The 13,794-nt window shown below is 44.3% G+C and overlaps 1 pseudogene across 1 annotated transcript; it reads left to right on the top strand.

Moving 5' to 3' along the window:
* The first annotated feature begins 3,167 nt into the window (after positions 1-3,167).
* Positions 3,168-12,690, top strand: LOC106591181 (aspartate aminotransferase, cytoplasmic-like; annotated as a pseudogene). The gene is made up of 10 exons (XR_006771226.1): positions 3,168-3,371; positions 6,896-7,074; positions 7,864-7,987; positions 8,257-8,369; positions 8,806-8,905; positions 9,976-10,124; positions 10,464-10,629; positions 11,536-11,678; positions 12,108-12,238; positions 12,485-12,690. The product of XR_006771226.1 is annotated as an aspartate aminotransferase, cytoplasmic-like (transcript).
* Positions 12,691-13,794: the final 1,104 nt, after the last annotated feature.

Below are 13,794 nucleotides of genomic sequence, written 5' to 3'. Positions count from 1 at the left end.
GATACATGCAATGACTTGTTCAACTAAAAATCTGTGTCTATTTATTGAGGCTACCAGACAGCCTGTTTCTTTATTTTGATTGTGTAATAATGAATTTGAACAACATATTCCAAATGCCATCTTTATAATTAAATGATCAATTTCAAGCAAATTGTACATACCAAAATACCAGTAGGCCTATTGTTGCTTGATGCCCCATTGCTGGTGAGCTTGCAAAGTAAACAGTTCATATTCTTGGTCACCAAACAAGTTTTGGAGCTGCATATTTATTAAAGGCAAAGGCAGGGTTGGAAAACCCTGGGATAAAAATGACAGCACATCTTGCATTGCTAGCTAAGGCTGACATCTTGTGAAACAAAGAGGAATTGCATATGTTTAATAGCCCGTAATCAAACATTCAGAACTATGTTTACTCATTATGCTATTTATTTTGATGTAATTGAATCTTTATGAATCTATTCATAATCTCCTGTATAGTCACTTGCAGATAGAGGCTAATTTGCTCTCGGGACTGAAGCCACAATTATGATATTTTCCTAAAATGTCAGATACAATATGTTTGATAAAGTACAGTAGCTAAAATAAATATCAACATACAGCATCTAAAATTATATCCAGTTGCTTTGATATCACCTGTTCAAACAACCTAATAATTTCCATGTGCACAGCCATACAGCTGCACAAGCCCTTGGCCTTTCAGATGCTTGGCTCTCATTGGCTGTCTCGCAGCCCCGGTCAGTATTCCATGCTATCTCATTGGTCATTGGGTTGACGCCCAAACCAGACATTGGTTCCAGCTTGCCTTGTAGACCTCCGTTCCGCCAGAAAGAATAAGCAATACTTAGCAAGAATAAGGCCGTTACCTCGGTTTTTTCCTAAATAAATGTCCTGCAATGAAGATCATGAAAAATATTACAAATTCGTAACATGTTATGAGGAAATGTTAGCAGACTTCAAATTTAGTTTAACAATATGGAAAAATCAATAAAGTTCATCGCCTTTATAGCACAAATGATATTATAGCGTTGACATGATTGTTTACAGCAAGTAATTATTACTAGATAGTTATTATGGTAACAACAGTAATACAAATAACAAAACATTATTTATAATGCTACTATTAATAACAATATTAATAATATTATTATTATAATTATAATAATCAACTTCAGAAAATACTTTTAAATCCCATTCTTAATTAGCGCATTCGTATTGCACGAAGTTCAGTATGTTTTTCACATTGAACATACTGCACCATAGTACACAATTACCTGTACAGTAAAAGGGGGTCCATTCTACTCAGGAACCAGGGGCAGAAATCCCGGGGGGGACGGGGGGGACACGACCCCCCCATCCTGGGAAAAATATGATTTGTCCCCCCAATATATCACTGAAACATAACTATGTAATTTAAATAATATTAATAATACGCAATGAAAGCAATTGTGCTGATTATAGACACTTAATAGCGCGTTTTGAAGTTTCAAAAGATTGCGACCCCCCCACCCTTTGCCTCACAATGGTTTGATCCACTGCCAGTTCCTTAGTTGGCAAGGTTACAGAGGGGTCGTGTCTACTGTCTGAAAGGCACTCAATGAACGTAACTGACGTGAGGTTAATCTAGTCAATCGCGCACACACACTAGCTGAATATGCAGAGCTAGCGCGCAAATATTAACTATTAAGCTAGCTAGTACTTATTCCATTTATGTGGTGTCGTCAAAGATGGACTCTTTGCTATCGTCAATTTATTCTAAGACCGGCATGCAGATGATGTAAGTTAGTGCTTCAAAGTCCCTGTGATAAGGTTAGCGATAAACTGAAGTCCAAACTGAACAGAACTACACTCTCTTCTACCATTGTCTTAAATATATTTAATGGTCTCGTTGCAAAAGCTAAATTGTCGCAAGGGAACTTTTATTTATTTATTTTATTTCACCTTTATTTAACCCGGGTAGCAAAGATTATAGCAAACACCACTGAAACTGAATTGGTGCTCGCTAGCTTTGCAAATTCAGCTATTGTTGGAAGCCAGCCAATATGAAACAAACTATTAAAATTACAAAAGGTTGCAGCAAATGATGTGTAAATGGTGAACTCATACAGCTGTCAACTCTTGTCATTTTAATCCGTTTCACATTTGCTAGCTACCTTTTAGATCGAATCCCAAATAGAATGATAGAAGATAAGATGATAGAAACCCATCTCCTACTGTAAATAACCTACACACTGTTTGTGTGTGTGTGTGTGTGCCAGCCAGCCAGCCAGGTTGAAAAATGGCAGAAAAATAAGACGGACATCAGAGTATTTTTCAGTACACCAAAACGCATAGTAAGAACTCTAGTAGCCTAATATCTCAAAGACTAGTTGATAAAATGTTCATAAGAAAGAAATGAAATTCTAATGGAAATGTTTCACAATGATGTCATTAGGCAGAGCAGGCAACAGATAGCACACAGACAGCAGAGTTGGGGACAGATATGCAGGGACAGACTGGCAGAGACAGGGAGTCTCAGGTAAGTTTGTTGAGTCTTTGTTTGGCAACATTATGAAAGGTTCTCAATTTTTTTGACTTGTAAAATAGGAACATAATTGGAAAATGCCATGGATACCCCCCACTCTCAACTTAAACTGGTGACTGAACTAAGATTTGTTAAAGGCAATGGTATTGCTGTTGTGATTAGTTGTGTAGTTTTGGGTACCGGTAGTTAGGAGTACGGCAAACACCTTATTTCTTTGGTTCCTCAAATATACATTTACCATATTACAATGTAGGCTATGTGTTACAGCACTACTTTTGGTGTCCCCCTCAGGAATTGCTCTTGAGAAAATTTCATGTAATTGTCCCCTCCAAAGTTGATATCAGATTTTCGCCCCTGTCAGGAACACCTCTAGTTTCCAAATCCAGTGTGAAGGAGCAGGACGCTCCTCTGGGTGTAAACTCTGTAGATTTGGAAACTAGAAGTCTGAGTAAAATGGACCCCCCTTTCACTGCAACACAACGTACAGTGCAATAAATGATATGAGAACACACACAAAACAATTGGTGACCATTTAGGCTTCAGGGTGGGACTTTTATTCTGAAGGATTCCAAAAATCCGTGACCCGAAAGTACTTAGTTATTCTTTCCTGTTTCACAGCGGCACCTTGTAGTGCGTTGAAGGTGAAGCTCGCCTGTCTCTCCGCTGCAGCCTACCGGTGAGGTACTGAACAAGAACGACTCTCTCCCCTTCTCCTGCTCTGTACCGGGATCCGTTATAATCATGTCTATATTCGCTGAAGTACCTCAAGCCCCTCCAGTGGCCGTTTTTAAACTGACTGCCGATTTCAGAGAGGACACTCACGCGCAGAAGGTGAATTTGGGAGTCGGAGGTAAGAGAGAGAAGCTCCAACAAGCTATGCTAACTTACGTTAGAATTTGCCACACAGACGGGTAAACTGCTTTGACAACGGGCACTAGTTTGAGTAGCATGACATTAGAATGCTTGCCAACTAACATGGCTTTGACCTTCCTCGTTAGCATGCAGGCTAACAGAGTAGTCGAAGTTTGACAGCGAGCGCAACTAGACTGCCGCATATATCAGCTATAGTTTTCTGCTAGTATCTATCATGATTTACATATTATGCTTTGCAGCATGAAAGCATTTATAAAACGCTGCTCATTCTGGAGTTTGACATTTGGCGGACACTGGAAAGCAACGGGCCTCATAATTGATTCTACGAGAACCCGTGCGGTCCATACAGAACAGATCAGGCAGTCAGCAATAGAAGCGTATTATAAACTGTAAACTTTAGTTCGAACTCAGTCGTCATCTGACTGGTGACGTGGGGTGACACACCTTCCAAAAGGTCTGTGGTCATTCCTAAACATTGTAGAGGAGGTCTGAATACCATTGTAGATGAGGTCTGAATACCATTGTAGATGAGGTCTGAATACCATTGCCATAGAATTAGAATAGAATCTCTATGACCAGTGGGCTCTGTAGCTGATGGAAAGAAAATGATTGCTGGATGCAGTACAGAACAGATAGTTATGCATGTGTTAGGTTTGGAATAGATCACCTTGCCTTCACTACTAGGTTATATTGTCATCCCTTCCAGTTCATTTATCAGTCTTCCAATGCCAAGGCTGTAGGGAATACATGATTGTATCTTCTCACTCACCGTTTCAACCTGTTCCCCAAACCACGCTCTGTTAAATTCACAAAGACAGACACAGACAGGTGAACAACGGTTCTGACTAGAGGGAGAACAGCAGGGATCATCAACTAGATTCTACACCGGGACCATTGTTTTTCTTGAGCCGATGGTCAGGAACATAATTACAAGTCATTTGTAGACGGCAAGAAGCCCAAACAGATATAACATTTGACTAGAACATAATCACGTATTTGCATATGATCACATATCTCACTATTGTGTGTGGGAATACTTTGGAACAGGTTTCCAGAATGATTTGGAGCTAGGCCCCCCCGAGTTGGGGAACCTAGGAGTACAGCTACGACTGGAAGTTACTTTTTCATAGCAGGTAAGGAGAATTTACTCAGCAGGGTGGGAAAATGTACGTAGCAGGTTAGAAGACTTAGGTTAGGAAAAGGGATGGGGTTAACTCCACCTGCTAGGAAAAGGGATGGGGTTAACTCCACCTGCTAGGAAAAGGGATGGGGTTAACTCGACCTGCTAGGAAAAGGGATGGGGTTAACTCGACCTGCTAGGAAAAGGGATGGGGTTAACTCGACCTGCTAGGAAAAGGGATGGGGTTAACTCGACCTGCTAGGAAAAGGGATGGGGTTAACTCGACCTGCTAGGAAAAGGGATGGGGTTAGCTCGACCTGCTAGGAAAAGGGATGGGGTTAGCTCGACCTGCTAGGAAAAGGGATGGGGTTAGCTCGACCTGCTAGGAAAAGGGATGGGGTTAACTCGACCTGCTAGGAAAAATCACTTCTGGTCGTACTCCCTCGGTAGTAGCTACAGAACCTAGAGCCAAGGGCCTCATAACACAACACCACACAGGACTCCTGGGAAAATATCGACTGGTTGTTGTTGGCAGTGAGAGATGGATGCTAGTAGAAACAAGGTGTGTTGAGGAACTGTTATAAAAAACTAGTTGGGCTTGTCTGGTGACCTTGATGAATCAGTATTTTGTATATTAATGAACTGCAGGAAGGGAAAAAAACAACAATGAAAGTTGCTTCTAACCAGCTAGCCTACATGTCTGTAGTTTACCCTTAGTCTAGACCAGGGCCTGGTGTAGGCCAGCCAGCTAGGCTAGCTATTTGTTGTGAACTTTGGTAACTGAATATCAACGGCTGTAATTTGATCCTCAATGGTAGAGCGCACTGGCCTGAACTGGCAAGGAGAGAAATTGGAAGGCTTTCCTTAGAGAGGGAAATTAAGCTCCTCGGAAGTCACATGCACAGGATTGTGTGTGCGCGCACACACACACACACACACACACACACACACACTATTCTTCAGGCCAGGGTGACCTCCAGCAGAGCAGGGTGTGACAGCAGACTGCATGAAGTGAACATACTGCTGCACTATGGCTGCAGCCTGCTAGTGGTAATTATGAAAGTTTGTTTTGGTGTCAACCATCAACATTTTTAAGTAGGCTTATTATAACTAGGCTATTGTCTCTCCAGCCTACAGTAAATGACTGCCTGGTGCCTGCTATTGGTCCTGCCTACGCAGGCAGACAGACAGACAGACAGACCAGGCAGACAGACAGGCAGACAGACAGACACAGGCAGGCAGGCTGGCATGCTAACAGACAGGCAGGCATGCTGACAGACAGGCAGGCAGGCATGCTGACAGACAGACAGAGACAGACAGACAGACAGACAGACAGACAGACAGACAGACAGACAGGTACAGTGTGTATTATAAAACATTTTATTTAACTAGGTAAGTCAGTTAAGAACAAATTCTTAATTACAGTGACAACCTACCCCAGCCAAACCCTAACCCGGATGATGCTGGGCCAGTTGTGTGCCGCTCTATGGTACACCCAATCCCGGCCGGTTGTGTTACAGCCTGGAATCGAACCAGGGTCTGTAGTGACGCCTCTCGCACTGAGATGCAGTGCCTTAGACCGCTGCGCCACTCTGGAGCCCTGTATACAGATGACTGTCTACCATGGGTCATGCCTAGATAGACAGATACAGTATATAATGTCTCCTCTCTCTCTCAGCCTACCGTACAGATGACTGTCTACCATGGGTCCTGCCTAGATAGACAGTTAGATACAGTATATAATGTCTCTCTCTCTCTCTCTCTAGCCTACCGTACAGATGACTGTCTACATGGGTCCTGCCTAGATAGACAGTTAGATACAGTATATAATGTCTCTCTCTCTCTCTCTCTCTCAGCCTACCGTCACAGATGACTGTCTACCATGGGTCCTGCCTAGATAGACAGTTAGATACAGATATAATGTCTCTCTCTCTCTCTCCAGCCTACCGTAAGATGACTGTCTACCATGGGTCCTGCCTAGATAGACAGTTAGATACAGTATATAATGTCTCTCTCTCTCTCTCTCAGCCTACCGTACAGATGACTGTCTACCATGGGTCCTGCCTAGATAGACAGTTAGATACAGTATATAATGTCTCTCTCTCTCTCTCTCAGCCTACCGTACAGATGACTGTCTACCATGGGTCCTGCCTAGATAGACAGTTAGATACAGTATATAATGTCTCTCTCTCTCTCTCTCTCTCTCAGCCTACCGTACAGATGACTGTCTACCATGGGTCCTGCCTAGATAGACAGTTAGATACAGTATATAATGTCTCTCTCTCTCTCTCTCTCTCAGCCTACCGTACAGATGACTGTCTACCATGGGTCCTGCCAGATAGACAGTTAAGATACAGTATATAATTCTCTCTCTCTCTCAGCCTACCGTACAGATGACTGTCTACCATGGGTCCTGCCCGTAGTGAAGAAGGTAGAGAAGATGATAGTGGAGGACAGCAGTCTGAACCACGAGTATCTTCCCATCCTGGGTCTCCCTGAGCTCCGCTCTGCTGCCTCCAAGGTGGCCTGGGCGATACAGCCCCGCCATCAAGGACGGAGGGTAGGTAGGAGGGAGGGACACGTCTATATACATAGACACATACCAGAGTTGGGAAGAATTGAATTGAGAATGCCTCATAAATTCCCATAAAATGATTGAATTGAAGTCGTAAAGAGAACACAGAATTATAATTTTATTTAGAGGAAATAGAATTGAGTGAAAATCAATTAATTTCAAATGGCTATTCTATATTAGGTGTCGTCTATACAAGTACACATCTTGTGCATAAAACATCAAACGTGGTTATATACATGCATATAAAACAATCCATTTTCAGGACAACATCTTGAAATGTATCATCAAAGAAAACGAAACCTGTATGTGAATATTCAAAGTTGTTATATTTTATTAATCACTTACATTTTGTTAAATATGGGGGAAATACTACATTTCCCAGCATTACTTCAACCCTCAAGTTGACCCTGAGGCCTTCAAAAAGAAGCCAAACAAATGAAATGGTTGGTGGAAATGTAATGGGCTATTCTAAGCACTGAGGTTAAAAGAGTTGATGAACATTGTTTCCAGGGAAAAGTGATATATTATTTGATATCTGGAAGTGTGACCTGTCAGATTCAATGTAACTCATGTTCCATGACTCAGTCGAATTTCTCTGAATTGCGCTGAATTAAATTCTACTTCCTGTAACCTAAATTCTATGTTGTGGGGTGGACGTCAACACACACACAAACACACACACATCCAGGGGGATGAGTAGTAGGGAGCAGTAGGACTGGGAAACACACAGTCCTTTGCCCTGCCCAAATGTTGACGTTTTCGCTCTCTTTCCAGGTGGGAGCGGTCCAGGCATTGGGAGGTACTGGTGCGTTGAGGATCGGGGCGGAGTTTCTGAGGCGCTGGTACAACGGCACCAACAACACGGCCACGCCCGTCTACGTCTCCGCGCCAACCTGGGGTCAGTGGGCAGCGCTACAACCAACTCATTTACATGGAGTTGATTTAGCCAGGATTTTCCAGGGAGTCCTGGGTTCCGTAGAACCAATAAGGACTGTTTAGATAGCAAGATAACTGAGACACAGCAGCAGACGCACAATCAACACATTCTACTTCTATTGAGTCATCATCCCCCTAAGAGCACAACATACTGAACAAATACCCTCTTCTCCACTGCCTCCTCCTCTTCACCATCTTCTTTATCTTTCTTCTCCTTCTCTCCCCCTATAGAGAACCACAATGCAGTGTTTTCTGATGCTGGGTTTAAAGATATCCGCCCCTACCACTACTGGGATGGAGCAAAGAAAGGCCTGGACGTGACTGGTATAATGGATGACCTGGAGGTGAGAGAGGGGTAGGGATGGAGAGAGAGGGATGGAGTGAGAGAGAGGGGTAGGGATGGAGAGAGAGGGAGGGGTAGGGATGGAGGGAGAGAGGGGGAGGGGTAGGGATGGATGGAGGGAGGGGTAGGGATGGATGGATGGATGGAGAGGGAGGGAGGTTTGAGTTAGAGTGACATCATGCATGATTTAGGCTACAACAAGCTGTGAATGAGCGTCTTGCATTAATATTTCAGTTTGGTTTTCAGTTGTGTATCAAGACAACCAGTAATCTGAACAACAGATAACATACTGCAAATTGTTTTGCCATCAGCCCCGTTCAGGCTAACATTTGACTACTCAAAATCATTTTCATGAGATTACTTGAACGCAGACAATCTTTCAAATGCACATCCCTAATCCTGTTGTGATAATTGATGTGGGTGTGTTATTTTGTCAGAACGCTCCAGAACACTCTATCTTTGTGCTTCATGCCTGTGCCCACAACCCCAGGGACAGACCCCAGCCACGAATGGAAGACGATCGCTGAGGTCATGAAGGTGAGACAGGGGAGACAGCAGGAATGTATTCACTAGGAACCAAACGGAACCAAACGGGTACGGACCTACCTGAATTTGTTCAATAGAAACTCTAGTTTTCATTGCAAAAAGTTTTCCATTTGGATGAAATCGTTTCTGTTCTGCGACTAATGAATACTCCCCTAGGGGAACGGACATCTCATCATCCCAACCATTACCATCTGGCTCCTTTATATTTTGGGGTAACCTTTTTTTTTCCTTTCTTTCCTCAATTCTCTCTCTGTGTCCTTTCTCCCCCTCCTCTCTCTGTGTCCCTTCTCCCCTCCTCTCTCTGTGTCCCTTCTCCCCCTCCTCTCTCGTGTCCCTTCTCCCCTCCTCTCTCTGTGTCCCTTCCCTCTCCCTCCTCTCTCTCTGTGTCCCTTCTCCCCCTCCCCTCTCTCTGTGTCCCTTCTCCTCCCTCCTCTCCTCTGTGTCCCTTCTCCCCCTCCTCTCTCTGTTCCCTTCTCCTCCTCTCTCTGTGTCCCCTTCTCCTCCTCCTCTCTCTGTGTCCCTTCTCCTCCCTCCTCTCTCTGTCCCTTCTCCTCCCTCCCTCTCTCTGTGTCCCTTCTCCTCCCTCCTCTCTCTCTGTCCCTTGTCCTCTCCTCTCTCGTGTCCCTTGTCCTCCCTCCTCTCTCTGTGTCCCTTGTCCTCCCTCTCTCTGTGTCCCTTGTCCTCCTCCTCTCTCTGTGTCCCTTGTCCTCCCTCCTCTCTCTGTGTCCCTTGTCCTCCCTCCTCTCTCTGTGTCCCTTGTCCTCCCTCCTCTCTCTGTGTCCCTTGTCCTCCCTCCTCTCTCTGTGTCCCTTGTCCTCCCTCCTCTCTCTGTGTCTCCCTTGTCCTCCCTCCTCTCTTGTGTCCTCCCTCTCTCTCTGTTTCCTCCCTCCTCTCTCTGTGTCCCTTGTCCCCTCTCTCCTGTGTCCCCTCCCTCTCTCTGTGTCCTGTGTCCTCCCTCCTCTCTCTGTGTCCCTTGTCCTCTCTCTGTGTCCCTTGTCCCCCCGCCTCTCTCTGTGTCCCTTCTCCCCCCGCCTCTCTCTGTGTCCCTTCTCCCCCTCCAGAGGAGAAAGCTGTTTGTGTTCTTTGACTCAGCCTACCAGGGTTTTGCATCAGGCAGTCTGGATAAAGATGCCTGGGCCATCCGCTACTTTGTCTCTGAAGGATTTGAGCTGCTCTGTGCCCAGTCCTTCTCCAAGAACTGGCCTCTACAGTGAGTCTATAGACAGACACGTACATCCTGGTCCTCTGTGTCTCCGGTGGTAGAGCATGGTGCTTGTAACGCCAGGATAGTGGGTTCAATTCCCGGGAGCACCCATACGTAAAATGGCTAAAAATGTCTGTTAAATGGCATATATAATACATAGAAATGGACACAAACATGTAACACACACACACACACACACACACACACACACACACACACAGTCTGCTGCTGTGGTCCAATGGCCACATTTCAGAGTTTTTGCTTACATTTTTCATCTCAAACTCTCAGCCACTCAGACACCCTCTCTGTGATGCTAATCGTCCATTTTGTTCCTTCCTCCTCCAGATGAGCGTGTTGGTAACCTGACGGTAGTGGCCCAGGATAAAGACAACCTGACCCGTGTTCTGTCCCAGATGGAGAAGATCGTCAGGACCACCTGGTCCAACCCTCCCTCCCAGGGGGCGCGCATCGTAGCCATCACACTCAACAACCCCGATCTGTTCATAGAATGGTACGGTCAAAAATATAACCCTTTATACTCAACAACCCAATTCTCTTCACTGAATGGTACAGTCCAACAACACGGCCTGCTAAGTTAACCCTGAGGAGTTCACTGAATGGTACAGTCCAACAACACGGCCTGCTAAGTTAACCCTGAGGAGTTCACTGAATGGTACAGTCCAACAACACGGCCTGCTAAGTTAACCCTGAGGAGTTCACTGAATGGTACAGTCCAAGTTCTGAACTGTCATGTTGTACATAAAACCCGGGCTCCTAGAGGAGTAGTACAGTCCAACAACTTCTTCCTAGTTGTGTACATTGACAACTGCTCGATTGTTGTACATTAAAAACTGTGCTTCCTTATTGGGGATTGTTGTACATTAATAACTGTGCTTCCTTATTGGGGATTGTTGTACATTAATAACTGTGCTTCCTTATTGGGGATTGTTGTACATGAATAACTGTGCTTCCTTATTGGGGATTGTTGTACATTAATAACTGTGCTTCCTTATTGGGGATTGTTGTACATTAATAACTGTGCTTCCTTATTGGGGATTGTTGTACATGAATAACTGTGCTTCCTTATTGGGGATTGTTGTACATTAATAACTGTGCTTCCTTATTGGGGATTGTTGTACATTAAAACTGTGCTTCCTTATTGGGGATTGTTGTACATTAATAACTGTGCTTCCTTATTGGGGATTGTTGTACATGAAAACTGTGCTTCCTTATTGGGGATTGTTGTAAGCCACGTTCTGTTGGTGGCAGATTTGTTTTAAGACTGCCGTTCCCATTCAGATCAGTGATATAGAGTGTTGAAGCTGTCCCACTTCCCGTGGGCTGTAGGAAGGGTAATGTCCTGTTGATGAGACCAGCTGAAGGCTAAACTAACCAACTCTCTCCCTCTCTCCTGTAGGAAGGGTAATGTAAAGACCATGGCTGATCGTGTATTGTTGATGAGAGACCAGCTGAAGGCTAAGCTCATTGCTCTGGGGACGCCTGGCACCTGGGACCACATCACCCAGCAGATCGGCATGTTCAGCTTCACCGGACTCAACCGTAAGAGTTTCCCCAACACACAGACATGTACGCAGGCACATCCAAGCACACCGGTCATCTGTGCACGTGTAATTACACTTTTGACCGGGTGTTTTTTTTGCTAAAATATGAAACGATGTCCTGGGCATTATGAGACTGGCGCTTGTTCCAGACTGCGTTTTTAATGGAAGTTTTCCGGTAAGTTACAGAAACATGCACGCTCAACTACACACACGGATACAATTCTACAACTTAGATATTTTTCCTCTCTCTCTCTCTCCCTCCATCCCTACAGTCTACAGCTAAGCAGATTGATTACATGATCAACATAGACAGTTGACTGTCATTTTAATAACATTCTCCCTCTCTTCCTCCCTCTCTTCCTTCCTTCCTCTCTCTCCTCTCTCTCTCTCTCTCTCTCTCTCTCTCTCTTTTCCTTCCTTCCTACAGCTAAGCAGGTGCAGTACATGATTAAGGAGAAGCATGTCTACCTGATGGCCAGCGGTCGTATCAACATGTGTGGTCTCACCTCCAAGAACATCGACTATGTCGCAGAGTCCATCCATGAGACAGTGTCCAAGGTCCAGAAGGCCCCGCCCTCCACATCCAGCTACTCCGCCCCTATCCACCACAGGAAGTACTGTTAACTGTCACGTGTGGTCTCGTCAAGCACTCCCTTCTGTGACAACACATCCTTTCTCTATAAGCAGCGCTCTAACCATCTATTGGTTGTAAAATGGCGAAGAGCGATGATATGACACGTGTTCACAACAATCAATGTTAATGATCAACAGTATAACTGGTGTCTGTCCATCTTCTCTCCTCAGATTACTGAGCCATCTTTAAACAATCTGAACGCAGACCTCTAGTCGAAGTATATCACTCTCCTGGCCATCGTTATGTTGCCTTTTTATTTATTTTATTGTGCCATTTCTGGTTTTGAAAATGTATAAAAGATGACTGTGTGCACTTTGGTTTTAAAAATAAATAAATGTTTCAGAGCACTTGAAAGTGAAGCAATGCCAGAAGTTGAGCGAAAAGTTTGTGTAAAATTCTGTGTGTGTGTATGATTCTGTGTTCTACATACGAGCCCCCAGACCGATCTACAGACAACCACAATGCTTCTGAACGTGTTTCATATACAACTGGTTCCATTTAACAATCGTAACGTTCTAGAATGTGTGAAATGGTGCATTGTGGATCAAATGCTCTGTGATGTCATGTGACAGGCTTGAAAGGTTATTTTACAGTTCGTGCATGTGCCTACAGGTCAAACGTCAACAGGAAGTGCCCTCTGATAGGGCGATATGACCTTTTCTAAACATTTGAGCAGCTATATGCAGATATGTCCTATAGGAAAAGCACATACCACTACTGTGGTAATAGTTGAACCACTTAAACGTCTGTGGCTTAGTTTCCGTGTCAGGCATGTACTTGGTGTGATAAAACGCTCCTGTTCATAATAAGGCTACTTATGAAGGATTGTTAATCTCCGCCTTTAACGGTTCTGTATTTGTTTTGATGTTTTGTTGACTGTACACCTACGGTTGGTCTTCCAACACACAGCCACACGCCATTTGATTTCCATGGTTATATTGATATACCGTATGTACATTCTTCAGCTAATAATAAATGATGAACGTAGTACTAAACTGAATGTAACTTCTCCTTTTTCCTCTACCTGTGTACATGGCTGTTTTTAATATAGTTTTAAAAGACTAAACTCTGCCGACGAGCGGTTAAAAGCACCGGTCGGCTGACTGATCGACCTACTGCCTCTGACCACAGAATATCAGCCGCCATTTTCTGTTTTCATTTCCAAAAAGATTCTCCGTGTTGAATTGCCACCGTTCATCAACATCCGGCAGGTAATTTACTGCGCACAGATGGGTTTTGGGTATTTTATTAGGCTTCCAATTACCTGTTGTGAAAGCAGCAGCTCCTCTTCCTGGGGTCCACTGTGGGACACTCAATCCCAGACACCCCGAATCCCTTCAACTGTTGATTAAATTGTTGATGATAATATTTTGTGTCTATGAGAGTTGACTTGGAGTTCCCAAGGAGGCCCTTGGTGTATTTTACTACCGAGTCCCACAGTGGGGATGTTCCTTACGGTGCGATTTGTCCTTAAGACATT

Source organism: Salmo salar, chromosome ssa09 (assembly GCF_905237065.1).
Source record: "Salmo salar chromosome ssa09, Ssal_v3.1, whole genome shotgun sequence".
NCBI lineage: Eukaryota > Metazoa > Chordata > Actinopteri > Salmoniformes > Salmonidae > Salmo > Salmo salar.
This window is presented reverse-complemented; position numbering and strand designations above follow the sequence as displayed.